Source organism: Dermacentor albipictus, chromosome 3 (genome assembly GCF_038994185.2).
Source record: "Dermacentor albipictus isolate Rhodes 1998 colony chromosome 3, USDA_Dalb.pri_finalv2, whole genome shotgun sequence".
NCBI lineage: Eukaryota > Metazoa > Arthropoda > Arachnida > Ixodida > Ixodidae > Dermacentor > Dermacentor albipictus.
Genome location: NC_091823.1, coordinates 151,834,318 through 151,852,304, shown reverse-complemented (window position 1 = coordinate 151,852,304; position 17,987 = coordinate 151,834,318). Strand labels below are relative to the sequence as shown.

The following is a 17,987-nucleotide window of genomic DNA, read 5'->3' as shown; positions in this document are numbered from 1 at the left end:
CAGAATTGCGCTCGTTGGGAAATAGCGCATAGGAGCGAGGCGTTCAACAATGATGTGTGGCGGAAGTTTGACGGTGGCTGTGACAAGTGCTCACGCCGCAGTGCGCCATCCAACGACTGGGTTCAGACGACCATCAAGAGACCATCAATGCAATTGTGCGTGAAGAACTGCGCAAGGTATTCCCTTTGCCGCCACCTCAAGTTGACTCGTTTGCCGACATCATGAAAGAGGAGGTTCAGCGATCTCTTGAAGTTCCTCAGGTGAAACTGGAATTACTGCAGACCCACCCGGAAGCGATGACCTACGCCGCTTTGCCATCGTCAACATCCCCCTCCGCGACCGCGCAAGCGCCCTGTGATGCCGCGATTCCGTCGTCCACAACCGCTGCTGCCAGCACGCCTACATGTCGCCCAGCGCAGCTACGCGGGGAAGACGGAAATTTGGCGCGCCCCCGAGGAGTGCCCGCTCTGTTATCACTGCGGGGAAGCCGGACATATCTACCGCCGATGCCCATACTGCGAAATTGGACTACGAGGGTTCGCCGCCGGCGCTCCGCACCCACAGCAAGGTGAACGCCTTTGCGGTATTGCCGACTACCTCGTCGCTACTCAATTTAACTCTCGAAAACCGCCCCGTTCGCCATCACCAGGCCGCTACCTGTTGCCGCAGCGCCGTCGATACGCTGGCCCAGCCGGAGGCCACTCTGAGAGCCCATATCCGGAAAACTAAAAGCAGCAACCTATGCAGGGGCCGTATTCTGTAGCGGTTCCTTTGGGAACCGGTTCCTTTCGGCTGTTGCCATTGGTCGGCGCTTCGATGTCGTCATCCCTGGTGGGCGGGACGACAAATTTTGATGACGTCACACAGGTTGCCAATCTTCTGGAAAGGAACCGGTTCCCTGCTAGGAGCGGAACCGCGGAGAAGTGGTTCGTTTGAGAGTCGCGCGCGGAGGCGAGCATGATGTCGAGGGTTGCTAGGGCAACCGCGGCTGCCGGCTAATCTCGCGCCAGCTGACGAGCCGGCACCTAGACGAGACGAGACAGAGACGGCAATGGCGGCTCCCTTGGTTGTGCTGCTGGCGAGTGCCGAAAGACAACGACGCGACGAGAGGCAACGACGCGACGCGTTCGGCATGGCCGAAGAAGAGTTTCGAAGGCATTTTAGTCTCTCCAAAGACATAGTGCGACGTCTTTGCGATGAGCTGGAAGGACATCTCGGACCTCAAAGATTGCGTGGTGTCGACACTACGATGAAAGTGCTGTGCGCGCTGCGGTTTTTTGCCACCGGGAGCTTTCAACAGTGCGTCGGGAATGAAGAAGCGATTGCACTGTCGTAGCCTTCGGTCAGCCGGATCATTACAGCTGTCGCCAAGGCCATTACGGTTGCGGGCAAGGAAAAAGGATGGGTTAGATTCCCATCCACGGCGCAACAGAAAGCCGCCGTCAAGGAAGGCTTTCTTAGCCGTGGAAAAATTCCAGGAGTTCTAGGATGTGTGGACGGGAGTCTGATAGCCATCGTTCGCCCTAAGAAGCTCGGCCCCGGCGAAACGGAATCGTACTGGAGCCGTAAAGGGTATTACACCCTCAACTGCATGGTCGTGAGTATTGTTCATTGACAAATATTTTCGATATGTGTTTGCGCGAGTGCACGTTGTAAAAAACTTCGTTTCGTTATTTTTCATCAATTGCCGGCAATACTTGCGTTCCTATTAGAGAAAGTAGCGTTTGTGTTGTATGTGTAATGACGACTTTGTACTTTGCATAGAACACGGCCGCACTTTTTCAGTGCTCTCCAATCACAGTTGAATAGCCTTTTCGATGCTACAATGTAAACTCATTACGCGCGACTTAAACCGGAATAGACGCCGTAGCAGTGAAGGGAGTCTTCGTCTGCGAGCGATCCTAACAGAAGACGAGCCCTTGTGATTCTTATTCGACGTAAAACTAAAGCATTGTGGCCTACAGACTGTAAACGCGAAAAGGAGCATCCCATCAATGAAAATGGTGTGAGGGAGAATGAGAATGTGTGGACACCCATTTGCTCTAGCTGTCAATACGGCACATGCTGTTTCCGCGTTCTTTCGCTTGTAATAGGCACTTTGTCTGAAAAAAAAAAACATAGGTTCACTCTTTAGCAGAATCTTATACAATATGGACGGAAGAAACCAAAAGAATTATTTTGCGCATTGTGTTGTTACCGCACGCCATACATGAGCATGTGAACACATGCCAACATTGCATTTGTAGGTTAAGATGACACTGTTATCATGCTGATCATTAGTTCAACTGCCTATTGCGTATATTGATATCTCCTTTTCTGTAATTGTGTTCACTGACTGAACAGTAACTGTTTGGCAAGTAGTGTTGTAAGCAAAAGGTTGTGCCACATATTTGTTGCAGTGGCACTGACACCTTCTCTTTGCTTTCCCTTATGAGGTGTGCGACGCGAAGCTGAATATCCTGGAAATTGACCCACGGTTTCCGGGATCGTGCCACGATTCATTCGTCTGGAGGCATTCTACATTTCGCCGCCGCCTCACTCGTGGCCTGTTACTTCATGGAGAAGTCTTGCTTGGTAAGTGCACCTTAAGTAGCAGTGCTTCTTCCACATGTAAAACATACACAGTCAAATAGTTTTGCATCCTAGCAAACTTTAAGAAAGCGTGATTTGCTAGAAATGTGTTGTGAATGCAGCGGTACCTAATGAACCTGCAGCGACTATCGAGAGAAACAAGTCTCTCTTAAAAGGCAGATATTTGTACCAGCATGTATACAACAGCTGACATGTTATGCTGTTTATTTATTAATTTCAATACACTGAATGCCAAGTGGAGCGCTACAGGCAGGGGTGGAATTCTACAGAACACGTCGAAATGGCAGTTTACAAGTATGGTGGAAAAGGGTTGGTGACAATGGACTCGGGGACCTGGTCCCTGTCCTTGGAACAAAGGAATAAGCGTGTGCGTGAAACTTTCGGCATCGACGTTAGTGATCGGTGTAGTATATATTGTAGAATGGTGCAAGTTGCGCTATTTTGCTTTGTGTCGCAATGTGTGTGATTTTTTTAGTTGCAGCGACATGTGGTGCTGGAGTGATTAGAAAGGATCAAACGGGTAGCTCGATTTTGGGTACCTTCATGAGAAGAGGTACGAAAGGTAGAGCAAGGATCCCAGATACTGGCAGCATATTCGAGAGTAGACCTTAGAAGTGTTTCATAAAATAAGACTTCTGAAGTTTTAGTAATAAGTTTTAGTGGAAGATGTACATTTAGGGAGGGGCAAATGGGATGAACGGAGCAGAAAACCAAGAGTATGAAATAAATATTACATGTCCAACTTAACCTGAGATAGAGATTTGCAGCCAAGACAACAGGTGAAATAGGGCTTTTCTTTAAAATGAGTTGAACTTTCTTTACAACTTTCCGGGAAGGTCAATGTTTGATAGATATTGCAACAATAAATCCAAGACCCGCTCCTGTTGTAAAAGGGCCCTGGCGTAGACTGTGTTCTTGCATTGCGCCTTAATGTATCCATTTCGTTCACTAACATGCAACACTTTACAGGGGACTCTGGGTACCGGCTAGCGCCATGGATCATGACTCCTGTGCCTGGTCACCCAAATCGCCTCACGGCAGAGGGGCGCTATAATGAGGCACACGCATCAATGCGAAATGCCGTTGAGCGGTACATAGGAGTCGTCAAGAGCCGCTTCCGATGCCTGCAGATGTATCGGGTGCTCCACTACTCGCCTCAGAAAGCAGCCACTATTGTTGCAGCTTGTGCAGCGCTGCATAACCTCTGCCTTGCAGCAGGCGTGCCTCTGCCAGACGACCCAGATGATGACGGTGCACATGACGACAGCGCACAGCGGCCAGCCCAGGCACAAGTGCCGCTTCAAGTACAGGTGCCACCGCAGGCGCACCCTGTACAGCCTTCTCGAGCTTTGTTTCAATGAGGCCGTGCGGTGCGCGAATCCATAGTTGGTGTGTTTCGGCTGCCCAGAAATTTGCGCATTGCCTACCTGCAAAGTGTGCGCCGGCGCATTCGCTGGCAAATGAGGCGGAGACATGTGCTGGTGGAACATGTTTTATTTTTCTTTTCATGAAGTAAATAGGCCGTGCACTTCAACATAACACATTGCGTGTGCTCACATGTGGCTAATCGTAGTATGCTGCATACTGCGGTAGTGAAAAGCACATGATTTGTCTATGTTGAGCATGACAGATACACATGCAGTGACAAATAGCCATGTGCCATTATGTTACTCCTTTGCTTTGTTCACTGTGCTTTTAAATATTGTCTTGCCAGGGAATTTTCTTAAAATAAAGGTTATTTCCAAGGTGAATGGCAACCAATCTTGCATAGTTGAATATTGCTTTGCGATGCCTATTTTACTGTGCAGTATGCATTGTTCCAAAGCTGAAGGTGTCTGTTCATGTGTGACACACAAGCACAGCACAAGTTGCACAGCAACTGAAATGTCGTTCAAAGCAATCTGTATAGCACATATTGAAACGTATAGCAACAAACGAGACATGCCAAGCACTTTTTGGAGCAGGATTTCTTTACATAGCAGACACTCACGCTTACTACTGCTTTGTTTAAACTCAAGAGTTGCTTCAACATTGCATTTCTTGCACGCATGATTTCACATAATGCTCGTAATTGCTGCTTAACAAGGTGCAACTACGCTATAACACAATATAAACAAAATCATGACAATGAAACATTATTTTATTCACTGGGTACCTGCTTCGCCATTCAGGCATTACAGCACGGAGGGTACAACTCATATAAATGAACACTCAAAATTACATTCATAAAGCATGGAAGAAATCATCATTTGAACAAATACAGACAGTGTCAGGTGGTAGAGTATTTCAATCTCTTATAGTACGAACATAGAAAGAGTAGCGGAAAGCGTCGCTTTTAACCTTCTATTGCATGACGTCCCATATTTGGCACATACCAGTTACCATTCTTTTTCGCTTGTGTGAGATTCCCAGTTGAGAATGTGATACCATCAGAGTAAATCTCATAGTTATGCGCACTTATTATGAGCAAGTGCTGCCATCTCTTGAGCGATACGCAAAACAGAGGTGAAGTAGATTTTGGGATGCAACGTGAAACTTGGAGGGGGGCAAACACGAGCAATTGTTTTTTTTTTCTCTGAAAAATTTCGACCGCAGAAGCATAGAAAAATTATTTTGGCATATTTTTTGGTCTCGTCAATTCAAGGCAGTTACTAGTTTTCTCAATTTTGCCTGCAACTACAGCAGAGAAACCGAAATCGGTGTGTGCCATATTGGCACAGTATGAACTTGAAATACAAAATATGGTAACGTGCTACCATCTGTTCAATAGCCCGAAGTTGCAGGTCACTCTATCACAAGATGGAATTTTGACGATCGGTACGGTAAGGGCGAATTGTCTACCAAACAGCCGCCTGAAAAGCGAAAAGGAACTGAAATGTAAAGGACGTGGTGCTTCAGAGGCACTCACAAACGCGATACATGACGTGGAGTTATCGTGTGTGCGTTGATACGATAACCGCGCAGTGACATTTCTGCCGAGCTTTGTTGGGAGAGATCCAGTCCAAAAGACTAAGCGCTGGTTTACCTCCGCCAAGGTGTTTCGCGAAATTGATTGCCCCAGCGTAGTAAAGGTCCATAACAGGCACATGGGTGGTGTTGACCTGCTGCACTCACTGTTTGGACTTTACTGCATACATATCAGAGGTCGAAGAAATGGCACTTTCGAATTTTTACGCCTATGCTAGACTTATCGGTAGTAACAGCATGGGTCTTGTACAGGAGGGTGCAGGAGCAGCTTAGGAGGAGACAAGTACTACCGCTGGCTCATTTAAAAGCAGAAATTGCAGAATGCCTTACCTCGCATAACAAGTGCCTACCCAACTAGCGACCAGGAAGGACTTCTAGTCAGGACATCGAATTCCAGGTTCAAGTCGAAAAAAGCACAGGGACCAGCGGCCGCAATGCCACCCAAAGACGACCGATCTGACCAAGTCGGCCACTGGCCAGAATTTGACGAGAAGAAACAAAGATGTAAGCGGCCACCTTGCACAAACAAGTCGTTGGTAAGATAGAGGAAGTGCAACATTCATCTGTGCCTGAACGCAGCAAACAACTGTTTCATTTCATTCCCCACATCGCACTAAAAAGACCACCGTCCGTGAAGGTTTGTTTTCCGCCCATGGCTGCAAGAGCGCTCAGCCATCTTCATGGTGTGCCATATTTGGCACAAAGCTTTATCTTTATTATTACAGTCGTGTTTGCTCATTCAATCAATAATGAAAGCTGAAAAAAATGACTTTTCATAATTCATGCAATAGAGCGTCAAAAGGAATCTCACATATTTTTAATTTGTGATCTCGCCTTTGAGAAACATGTGGGCGGCTGAAAATACAATTACCTGGCTATCCCCGCATTAGAGTGGTATATGTTATGAAGAAATTTTAATCTGAGGTTTCGGCGACGGTGTTCGAGAAGATTCCAATTTAATGTCTTTTTGCTTTCTGTCATGCTAAGCATCCTGTCATAATTGCCAAGGACAAACCGAACTGCCCTGTTCTGCACTTTTTCTCGTTTATCTACAAGTTCTGTAGTATATGGATCCCAGCAAACACACGCATAGTCTAGTGTACTGCGCACATGTGTGAAATACAGTTGCTCCCTAAGTTTCTGTGGCAAGCTACTAAAGATACGTTTCAAGAAACCTAATGCTCCGACAGCATTGTTCCTAACATGAGTAACGTGTCTGTTCCACCTTAGATCAGCAGAAAAAAGTACACCTAAGTATTTATATTCTGACACTTGTTCAAGAGTAGCATTATTTATAGTGTTACGATTGCTGTCATATGAGCGCTTCCCGGTAAAGGTGACGTGGACACTCTTTTGCTCATTCAGTGACATTTTCCATTTTTCACACCATGTGGCAATCAAATCCAAATCATATTGTAGTGCTTGTTGGTCAGATTCGCTGTTGATGACCTTATATACAGTCATCTGCAAACATTCTAAATATTGATTTATTTATTTACGTGTACCTTACAGGCCTTCGAGAAGGCATAGTGTAAGGGGGAAATACGGTAACATAGTAGTATTGAATCGGGAAAGAAATAAACATCAGCATAATGAAAGGAGTGCACACAGAACATGGAAAATTAATACATTAGCAAATACAATATGTAGAGCAATAACAATAAATGGTAAACAACAACATAATAGCATAATAACATTGTAAACGTTTTTACATGTTATACAGTAGTAAGTATTGTAAAAAAATTGGGAGCGCTGAAATTCTTTAACTTGTAGAAAAAAATTCAAGTAAATTACAAAAGACATGACGTGTTTAGACGATTGAAACGGCATATTGATTGCTTAGCAGATTGCGAAATGCAGTGTGTTTAGATTGGCATGCAATGGTATCTGGTAGTGCGTTCCATAAACAGACCGCACGGGGCAAAGTTGAAAAATTAAAAGCGTTGTGTGTTGCCATAAATTCGGGTGTAGCTGAACTGATTGTTCAGTCGTTGTGACGTCGAGGATGCTTCTTTCAGGTTTGATAAGGTTAGGCCAACTGTGTGAACAAATCTGTGAAATAATAATCGTACAGAAGATGATATATTGTTCGGCAAGTCGTTAATGTAAATTAAAAAGAGAAGAGGCCCAAGTAAACTGCCTTGAGGTACACCAGAGGTGACGTCAAAGAGGCCAGAGGAAAAGTTAGCAACAACAGTGAACTGTTCGCGATTAGTAAGAAAATTGCGAATCCATGATAGGGTTAGTGAGTCGAGTTTAATTGCTGAGAGCTTTGATATCGGGTGACTATGGGCTACACGATCGAATGCTTTCGAGAAATCCAAAAAGATGCAGTCAATTTGTTTATTACTGTTCATATGAAAGCGTAAGTCTGACGTGAATTCTAGTAGTTAGGTTTCGCAAGAAAATCCTTTTTGGAAACCATGCTGTAAATGATGATGTAATGCCTGAAGTGGTGCCATGAATGTGACTTCTGGGGAACCCCAGAAGTCACAGGTACGTATTCAGAGGAACATCCGTTGAGAGCCACAGACATCTGTCTTGAGCGAAGATACTCGGCAATACATGCGATAACCTTCTCAACCAATTTGTAAAGTCAAAGTTTAGCGATCAGTAGACTATGCGTAACGACGTCAAAAGCTTTTTTGAAATACAGAAATATACAATCAACAATCTGTTTCTTGTCGACTGGTGAGACTAGCTCATGAGTGAATGCAACCAATTGTGTCGTACACGAAAAACCCTGCCGAAACCCATGCTGACTAGGATGAAGAAGGTTATTGTTATCAAGATGAGACATGATGCAGGTATACACATGTGCCATAACCTTACATACATAAAATGCTAGTTAAGGATACTGGTCCGTAATTCTCAACTCTGTTCCTCTGTCCACTCTTATGAATTGGCACCACTCGCGCTAGTTTCCAATCACCAGGAACAACGCTGTTATTTAAGAAATTTTGAAATAAGCGACAGAAGTACAAAGATGCCCGAGCAATTTATAAGGAATGATGTAGGGATATCATCCGGACCACACACTTTTGTTCGTTTCAAACTCTGTAATAATCACTCGATGCTCGTCACACTAAATACAACCTCAGACATTTCGCCGGCTCCGACCGGAAAATCAACTCTATTAACCCCCCTAATGTTTGAATGAGTAGACTGAAATACTGATGAAAGGTATTAAACAAAAATGTCGACCTTACTTGACGCAAGCGATAGTAAATAGCTTGACGATTTCCGCTCAAGCTCGGGCCATCTTCTGAGCGGCAACACTAGCGCGCGACCACACATCAGCCATAACGGCGGTGACTGAGCGAATCGCGACAGCACGTCGACTTGGCGTTGACCTATTGAAACCCATGCGCCTGATGTTCACCTCTTCGTCGGGCTCAAAGAACGGCGGGCAGACTCCGATGGCGCTCGCCCGCCCTCGCGGTCCGGGCAGGCTGCCTCCTCCGGTTCCTCTGTGATTAACACGTTTGTTAGAATATGGTGCGCAAAAGCTCCGTCAACGAGTGTGCTTACCTGGCTGCATCACGGCGGACGTTATACACGTCTTTCTTCCACACGCCGCGCCATTGGGCTGCAGTTTTCACTGCCGGGCAGCAAGGCAATCACTTGCTGCGAGAGCTCCTCCTTGCGCGCCGCCGTCAGCTGTTGACCCAGCACACACGACGCCTTCGCAAGGTAGGGGTGCTCTTCAACAAATGACACGAGTATATCGCGTTGCCTCGCTGAAACATGAGGACCCAGCAGCCTAACCTTCTGCGAGGACATCGTTTTGGATCCGCGGCGCGCAAACTGGCAAGTCCAAAACGTAAACAAAGCGAGGCAACTTGTTTGCATAGCGTATGGCACACCACCTAGCGACTAAATAAGAAAACAACAGAAATAAACTTGCAACTCCCAGTAGCGGTCTGCGCCGCAAGCTCACATTTATTACTGAAAATATATTTGCAAGTGTTCTGTAGAAACCAATGTTTTTTTATCAAACCAGCAACATCCTTTAATTGCTATACAGTCCCCCAAGTACAAACAAAAATGATGACGTGATCTTCCAGCAGACCGCCGCTCGTTGATTGGTTCCCCTCATGCCGCCCCGTTCCACTCTTTCTCCGAGTTACGTAATCCAGACGTAACAGCCAAAAGGAACCGGTTCCCAAAGGAACCGTTACAGAATACGGCCCCAGGTGCGGTTACAGTTCGTGGAACTGACGAAGATCCTCCGCCGCCAATGAGGACGCCGAAGAGACTATCTCGATGACATAACAACGACACGCCGCCGACCCGACGAAGTCTAGAAGCAAAGAATACGCCTACTAAAGACGACCTGATGACGCCACGTACGAGCCACAGGTCAACGCGACGGAAACGTGATCCGACGCCAAGACCCAACTGTAAGACAAGACAAAGAACCACCGACCTCGACATGCTTTTCGACGGCCACGCAGTCACCGCCTTAGTGGACACAGCAGCCGATCACTGCGTCATGAGTGGACATATCGCCGCCTAGTTAAAGCTAGTTAGGACGGCATGGGAAAGCCCTCAAATTCGCACCGCTGGAGGACACCTCATTACGCCGGCTAGAATTAGCATGGCAGGAATTATCGTTCATGAGAGAACTTACCTTGCCACCCTCGTTATCCTCAAACAGTGTTGACGAGATGTCATGCTCGGCATGGACTTCCTAACCCAACACGGCGCAGTTATCGACCTGATGTCGAAATAGATAACGCTGTCGGAAGACAAAGCGGTACTGCCGGAGAGCTCTAGTAGTGGCCACACCAGTGCTCGAAGATCAAGTGAGCATGCCACCGTGCTCCAACATTATTATTTCCGTCAGCCCCAAAACACCCGCTGACATAGAAAAGGCGTCATCGAGGGCAACCAACGGCTACTACTCCACCGTGAAATATGTGTCGAGTGAGGGATCACTGGACTGCCTGGAGGAAGAACGAAGGTGTTACTGAGAAACTTCAGGCGGGAGTTCAAGCGCGTCAACAATGGCATGACATTCGCGTGCATAGAGGAAATTGTGAAAACCAGCAATGTGTTCGTCCTCTCGCATTCTGTCGCATCTACCCTGACGACCATAGTTTCCCAATGAGACTTCGACATAAATCCAAGTCTCCCCTTGAGTAAGCAGCAACAGCTCAGCAATCTTCTTCGACGATACAAAATAGTGTTTTTCGACGTCATTGAGGATTCGACAAATACCAGTCGCGAAGCATCGCATAATAACTATAGAGTGCGCTCGACCACTCCGTCAGAGCCCTTACCCAGTTACGACGCGAGAACGTGACGCTATTCGGCAACAAGTAGACGAAATGCTGCGCGACGACATCATGCAGCCGTCGAAGAGGCAGTGGTCCTCTCCTGTAACCTTGGTGAAGAAAAAGGACGGACCCCTACATTTCTGCGCCGATCATCGCCGAATTAACAAGGTCACGAAGAAGGACGTTAACCCCTTCCACGGACGGACGAGGCATTGGATCGGCTCTGCAACGCTAAATACTTCGCATCGATTGACTTCAAGTCTGGCTACTGGCAAATAGAAGTTGAGAGAGATCGCGATAAGACCGCCTTCATCATGCTAGATGGCCTCTAAGAGTTCAAGATCATGCCATTCCGACCGTGCTCGGCACCTGCAAAGTTCCACCGCGGTATGGACATGGTATTAGCCGGACTGAAGTGGCACTCGTGTCTCGTTTACTTGGATGGCGTCAATTTCTTCGCCGGAAATTTCGACGATTACCTTAGGCGGCATGCGACAGTATGAGAGGCCATCAAGTCATCAGGGCTCATTCTGAAGCCGAAAAAGTGCCGCTTCGCTTACAATGAGCTCCTGTTCCTAGGCGACGTCATCAGATATCTGGAGTCCGCTCCGACCCACAGAAGACAGCTGCCAACGCAATGTTCTCACTGCCCATCGACAAGAAGGCAGTGCGTAGATTTCTTGGCATGTATCGGCTATAGACACTTCGTCAAGGACTTTTCATGCATTGCGGAGCCACTAACACATATAACCAAATGCGATGTCGAGTGCAAGTGGGATACCCAGCAGGCCAACGCATTTCAAGAACTCAAACGGCGCATGCAGTCACCTGCCGTACTTGCACATCTCGACGAGGATGACGATACCGAAATCCCCAGTGACGCCAGTAGCCTAGGCATCGGTGCCGTTCTAGTCCAGAGAAAAGACGGACTTGAACGAGTGATATCCTATGCTAACCGGTAGCTGTCAAAAAGCGGAAGACAATTATTCTACGACTGAAAAGGAATGCCTCGCCATCATTTGGGCTACAGCGAAATTCCACACATATCTATATGGCAGGTCCTTCAAAGTCGTCAGCGACCGTCACGCGTTGTGTTGGCTAGCTAACTTAAATGACCCTTCAGGACGGCTGGCGCGGTGGAGACACAGACTGCAAGAATATGACGTCACGGTAATCTACAAGTCCGGACTAAAAGATTATGACGCCGACTGCCCATCACGAGCCCCCATCGATCCTCCGCCGAAAGACGACGAGGATGACGAAGCCTTCCCTGGAATAATAGGCGCGGAAGACTTCACTAAACAGCATCGAGCAGACCCGGAGCTAAAAGTTCTCGTCGAGTATTTGGAAGTTAAAGCGCGGATTGTCTTCGTTCACGCAGCAAAACAACCTGTTCGTGAAGAACTTCTAACCAGTCCGCGCCAACTACCTTCTTGTTGTTACGTTAGCGCTGCGTCCAGAAGTATTGCACGCCCTACATAAGGATCCAGCTGATGGGCCCCTCGTATTCTCCCAGACGCTGTTGAGGATACAGGAAAGGTATTAATGGCCGCGTCTGACCGCTGACGTCGCCCGTTACGCCAAGACATGCCAAGACTCTTAGCGACGCAAGACACCACCGACAAGACGAGCAGGATTAGCACAGCCGACCTAACCTCCTTGCCAACCGTTTCAGCAGATAGGGATAGATTTGTTGGGATGGTTTCCGTAATCAACATCAGGAAATAAGTGCATCGTCGTGGCGACTGACTATCTAACCCGCTTCGCTGAAACTAAAACTCTACCGAAAGGCAGCGCAGCCAATGTGGCGAAATTTTTCGTCGAGAACACCCTGCTGCGACATGGCGCCCCAAAAGTCCTCATCACCGACAGAGGAACGGCCTTTACAGCAGAGCTCACCCAAGCCATTCTACAATACAGCCAGACAAGCCACCAGAGGACAACTGCCTACCACCCGCAGACGAATGCTCTCACGGAGCGCCTGAACAAGACACTCGCCAACATGCTAGCAAGGTAAGTCGACGTGTAGCACAAGACGTGGTACGCGGTCCCACCGTATGTAACCTTTGCTCATAACACAGCGGGGCAAGAAACACAGATCACAAGGTTCAAGCTGCTTTACGGAAGAAACTCGACGACGACGCTCGACGCCATGTTGCCGCACGTCACCAGCGAAGAGAATCTTGACGTCGCTACCTATCTCCAGCGAGCCGAAGAAGCCCGACAGCTCGCCCAACTACAGTTCAAGAAGCAGCAGCGTACTGACAGCCGACGCTACAGCCTCCGACGACGCTAAGTCCAGTACCAGCGTGGAGACCATTTTTGGGTTTTGACGCCAATATGTTGACGAGGACTCAGTCAGAAAATCTTGCGATGCTATTTCGGACCATACAAGATCACCCGACGTGTTGGCGAACTGGACTATGAGGTGATGCCAGACGGCATTTCACATACACAGCGGCGCCGCGGTCGATCTTAAGTTGTCCACGTGGTTCCTTAGTTCCTTCCTTAGTTTCTTGTTTCTTTGCTGCGGGTGTTTTTGTTTGTTACTTTTGTTTGTTTGCAGCATCGTGTCGATGCTCTTTGAGAACGGGGTATTCACACGTGTACATGTTTATCTTCACCGGGTGACCCTATTTCACTGCCTAACAAATGTTATCGCACAGCACAGGACGCGCCTACATGTATCGGAAATTTCTAGAATGTTATCGATGCTTCTATCCACTGTCTGTTGTCGCCAAACTTTGTGTTATCTGATCGCATGTATGCCCGATGTGAATGGTGTAGAACTTTGTGGAAGGCACGCGGGTCCCAGCGATTACTCTGGAGCATTCGACGACTGATGTGTAAACGCCGACGTGCTTGACCCGCTGATAAGATTTTGACGATTGCAGACTGTGTTCGCCATTGTCGCCATTCTTTAAGTGTAGCCTGTTTTTGTGGGCACAGGTTCGCCCAATAAAAGTTAGTTTCCTCTTTCAGAGTATTGCCACTGTGATCATTATACGTCGATACCACGTGGCAATATGTCTGTTATTTTAGGTATGGTGCACGGTTGTAAGTTTGTGCTTAGTGTACGAGGGCTAAGCAAACTTTCGGTAACCATAGGTAAAGGTATGGAGCCCGGTCTGTGAAAAGTTATCGAAGACATCCATGAAGTAAATTCACGTGTTACAGCAGGATGTTAGTGACGTCTGTAGCTCGTGTGATGGCGCAACGGGTAGAATAATTGGTAGCAGCACCAATACACTTACTTACTGCACCTCAGGCGGAAAAAGGGCCGCGGAGGCCTAAGCCATCTCAATTAAATTGTTCGGCAGGTATTATCAACTGGCTTGAGAAATGCAGCAGGAATCAAAGCTGATTTTTACGACGTTGGCTTGCCTTTCAGGCAGCGACATGTCAGAAAAAACACCTTCGGACCGGATGTCAGCCGAATGGGCATTGCACTCCAGCGCTTCAGTCCCTACAACGACGAATAAGGGCTTCTTCGCTTGGGAAATCGACTGCCGTTCTGCGACCTCCGGGAAGTTCCAAGCACCGTATTTATTTTGCTTCCTGCTTCCGACACGCACAAAGTTGCTGGTGAATAAAGAAATTTAACGACTTTTACACGCTGGCCTCAGTTTCCTTTTGGCTGAAATGAGAGAAAGCTTTTAGGTACTGAAGGGAAGGCAGGTCGTAAAGAAAGGAATTCACGAATGCACAGTCTGCCGGGAATATTCCGAGAACAATATTTGGAGGCCTTCCTGCCTCCAGCAGACAGTTATCCGCTGTCTCCTTTCGAAGTCGGTGGTCTCAATCTGGCCGAATTGCTTCACGAAGACAACAGTGAACCAAATAAGCAGTATTATTTACGCATCTTCACGTGTTCAGTCATGAGAGGGTTTCATCTGGAGCTCAATTGTCGTCCGTCACGACAAATTGCTACTAACATTTAAACGACTTGCGACAAAATGCAGAATGTCTAAGATTGTATATTTTTACGACTTCAAGACATTCAAAGAGGCATAAAGGGAGATTCAGCATCTTTATGAGGTAATAAAATCATACAAAGTAGAATCGTGTTTCGGAAGTCGCACGTATATTTGGAAATATATCGCAATACATGTGGGGAGCATTTTAGGAACGACTCCTTAAATACGTACCTTACATTGAGGAAAACGTTGGAAAATCATTTATTTGCCTATGAAGAACTTTCGACCACGATCATTCAAGTTGAAGCGGTGATAAATTGACGACCGATAACATATGTCTGTGGAGAAAGCCCTGAACCAACTTCGCTTGAGCCAAGTCATTTCCTTATAGGTCAAACAAAGGTTGACTATGGATCCTCCAGACTTATCAAGCACAACATGAAAAGAGACAGCGTCATCGCTCTAAACACTTCGACGAAGATAGAAACACAGAGAACCTATGTTGAACAATCTGTACAACGGGTGGCGACGAGAGTGCCTACAAAGGCTTCGTTCAGCTCACGGTAATGAATCTAGATACTGAGAATCAGTGAGGGTTGGGGACATTGCCCTGATAAAGGAATTAAACTTGCCAAGAGAAATGTGGAACATGTGACAACTGACAGAAGTATTTGCGGCTAGCGACGTGCAAAGTTCCCTCATTTAACGTGCGCACTTCTAGTGGCACAAGGTTGTGGAGACCGTTACAGATGCTGTACCACATAGAAGTAAATGAACAAGCTCCGACACTTGAGAAACAAAAAATCATCGTGAAAAGAAAGACAAACACGCAAATGGTTCTGCCGGAAGCTGTTGAACATGCTAAGCAAAAGGCATGGACACGAGCACCTGCCGGCATTATTTTTACTTGTTTTAGAAAGCGTGAAATAAACAAGTACTGTACTTCGGCTCGGCTTCCTCGTTTTCAACAATATACCTTAATTACAGCAGTAAAAATGTTTGTCCACATACGTGCGCTTTATTCCATATATTTAAGGTCGCTGTTGTATATCTATATTTTAGCTCTGCTTTTCCGGAACATGAGACGGAAAGCTGTATTTGCATCAGTAGAGACGAGAATATTTCAAGCTGACAAGCTTTTTTTTTTTAATTTTCTGCCACTCACTTGCTCAACTGAAATCCAGCCAGAGCGTTTCTGGGAATCTTGCTGTGGTGCTTCTCCAAGGATTAGTCCAGGCGGAATAATGATGGTGGACCTATAACATTGTGTGCAGCTCGCTTTATTGGGCACCAATGAGCTTCGTCGAATTGATAATCGAAAGCGCATTTCACCATAGAATGGCACATTGGTGGTTCAGCAAGGAGTTTTTTTCCAGGGGTCTTGTGTTACATAGTGACTAAGTTGCTCGCTTGAGAAAAGTTTAGTAGTCTGTCGTACATAATAAAACGACTTAATTTTAGTGGATTGGTGCATTTGGACAAAGATACTGAAATATATATTTACTTACTTGTCCATACTTCTTGGTCGGCCATTTTGTTTAGCCCTACACTAGATTGTTGTGCTTAGTGATACCATGTACATATAGTCACGTACGAGTTTGTACCGCTGTAGACAAAAGGACGCTGAGGGTGAAGGGGAGGTTGAAGTGTATTGACGATCGGTAGATGGCGTTATCCTTACTACTAAGCTACAATCTCTTAACTGTATATATTGCAAATACATATATTTTCTCCATGTACCAATATGTCCTCGAATTATGGATCTGTATTACCTACGGTGAAAATATCCAAATGCGCCAAATGAAGCAGCTCACTGTACATGCAGATGGTCATTTCTGTTCAGGCGCACTTTCATTAAATGTATATACCTAATTGTAACCACGCAAGGCAGAACTACGTTCGTGTATTAGATCACTACGTTAAACAACATGGATCGTTGATGACCCAATCACGTGTCTCCGAATCAAGTATATATTCAAGAGAAATTCATTGAACTCAATAGTTAGACACATATCACTCAGTACATACCATTGTCGACAAGTACCTTGGACTAAAGTGCGAAGAACTACAAGGTAAACATACACCAGACAAATAGGACAAGAAGAATATTCACTTAAAGAATACGAGTACAGGTCCTCCGCGATATTTTTTTATTCAGGTCTTGCAGCACCTTAGCTTCCTTCTGAGATCGGAGCCAGCTGTCACCAAGAAGATACATCAGTCGCTGAAACAGACTATTTCATAAACAAACCTACCCCTCCGAAAGTTCGCGCCACAAAGTTGAGTTTAACACAAATAAACAAAATTGTTTAGGCTCTCTGTCATCATCACTGACCACTGCCCAACTAACATTAGACCTGGAGGGGACCACGCATCCCATACGCGCGTTTACAAACAATGGCCGCACCTGAAGCTTGCACTTGAAGCTTCTCGGCTTTGGTTAGAAATCAGTTGTCATGCTTACTCAGACATGCGAAGACCATCAGGTGGACAGCATTGCGTCGCCATCAACGCAGGCGGCTCATGCAGCGGCTGCAGCTGATTAAATCTTCTGAGGATTCGACGTCATGTCAGCAACCTCCACAATCTGCCACGCTCGTCCGCATATTTCTTTTTTTACTGCGCATTTCTGTCCACACAGGTGAAAAACAGTCATAAAAACTTCCTGTTACCAAGTGGAACCGTGTTTAAAATCGGCTTTAAGTGTACAATCGCCCAATTTTTTAACCTGAACGCGCGAGCATCGACCGGCCAGTCGATAAGCGCCGTATAACGGAGTACAGCGGCGAAGTGTGCGAGAATACGCGCGTGCGCGCAATGCACAGTCCAATGCAGCTTCCCTCTGCCAGGCGTATTCTCGCACACTTCGCCGCTGTACTCCGTTATACGGCGCTTATCCACTGGCCGGTCGATGCTCGCGCGTTCAGGTTAAAAAATTTGGCGATTGTACATACGTAATTGTGCATTTTCCGGATTTGTTAGGGCCAACTTCAGGTACGACTAAAATTAAAATCATGCGTAAAATACTTTAGAAAGAAGGTAATAGTCTAGTGCCGGTGCTTTGTTCGCATGATGGCTGCGATAATATCTCCGGAAACTTATTTAAGAGCGCTAGGAATTAGGAATGCTGGTATAGTTGGAGATTGCTCAACACGGCGCCAGTTCTGCCACACAGGCACCTGATAATTCTATCATTTTAAGCTCTCTAAAGCGAAAACAGACAAAAACA

The 17,987-nt window shown here is 46.5% G+C and overlaps 2 long non-coding RNA genes across 2 annotated transcripts; one reads left to right on the top strand and one right to left on the bottom strand.

The window, feature by feature from the left end:
* Window positions 1-787: 787 nt before the first annotated feature.
* On the top strand, window positions 788-5,491 carry LOC139057630 (uncharacterized). Its single transcript, XR_011512948.1, has 3 exons — window positions 788-1,597; window positions 2,436-2,574; window positions 3,562-5,491. It is a non-coding gene; the product is annotated as an uncharacterized lncRNA (long non-coding RNA).
* A 1,541-nt stretch (window positions 5,492-7,032) lies between these two features.
* On the bottom strand, window positions 7,033-9,637 carry LOC139057631 (uncharacterized). The gene is made up of 2 exons (XR_011512949.1): window positions 9,091-9,637; window positions 7,033-9,029 (listed from the first exon to the last, which is right to left on the bottom strand). It is a non-coding gene; the product is annotated as an uncharacterized lncRNA (long non-coding RNA).
* Between the last annotated feature and the right edge of the window lie 8,350 nt (window positions 9,638-17,987).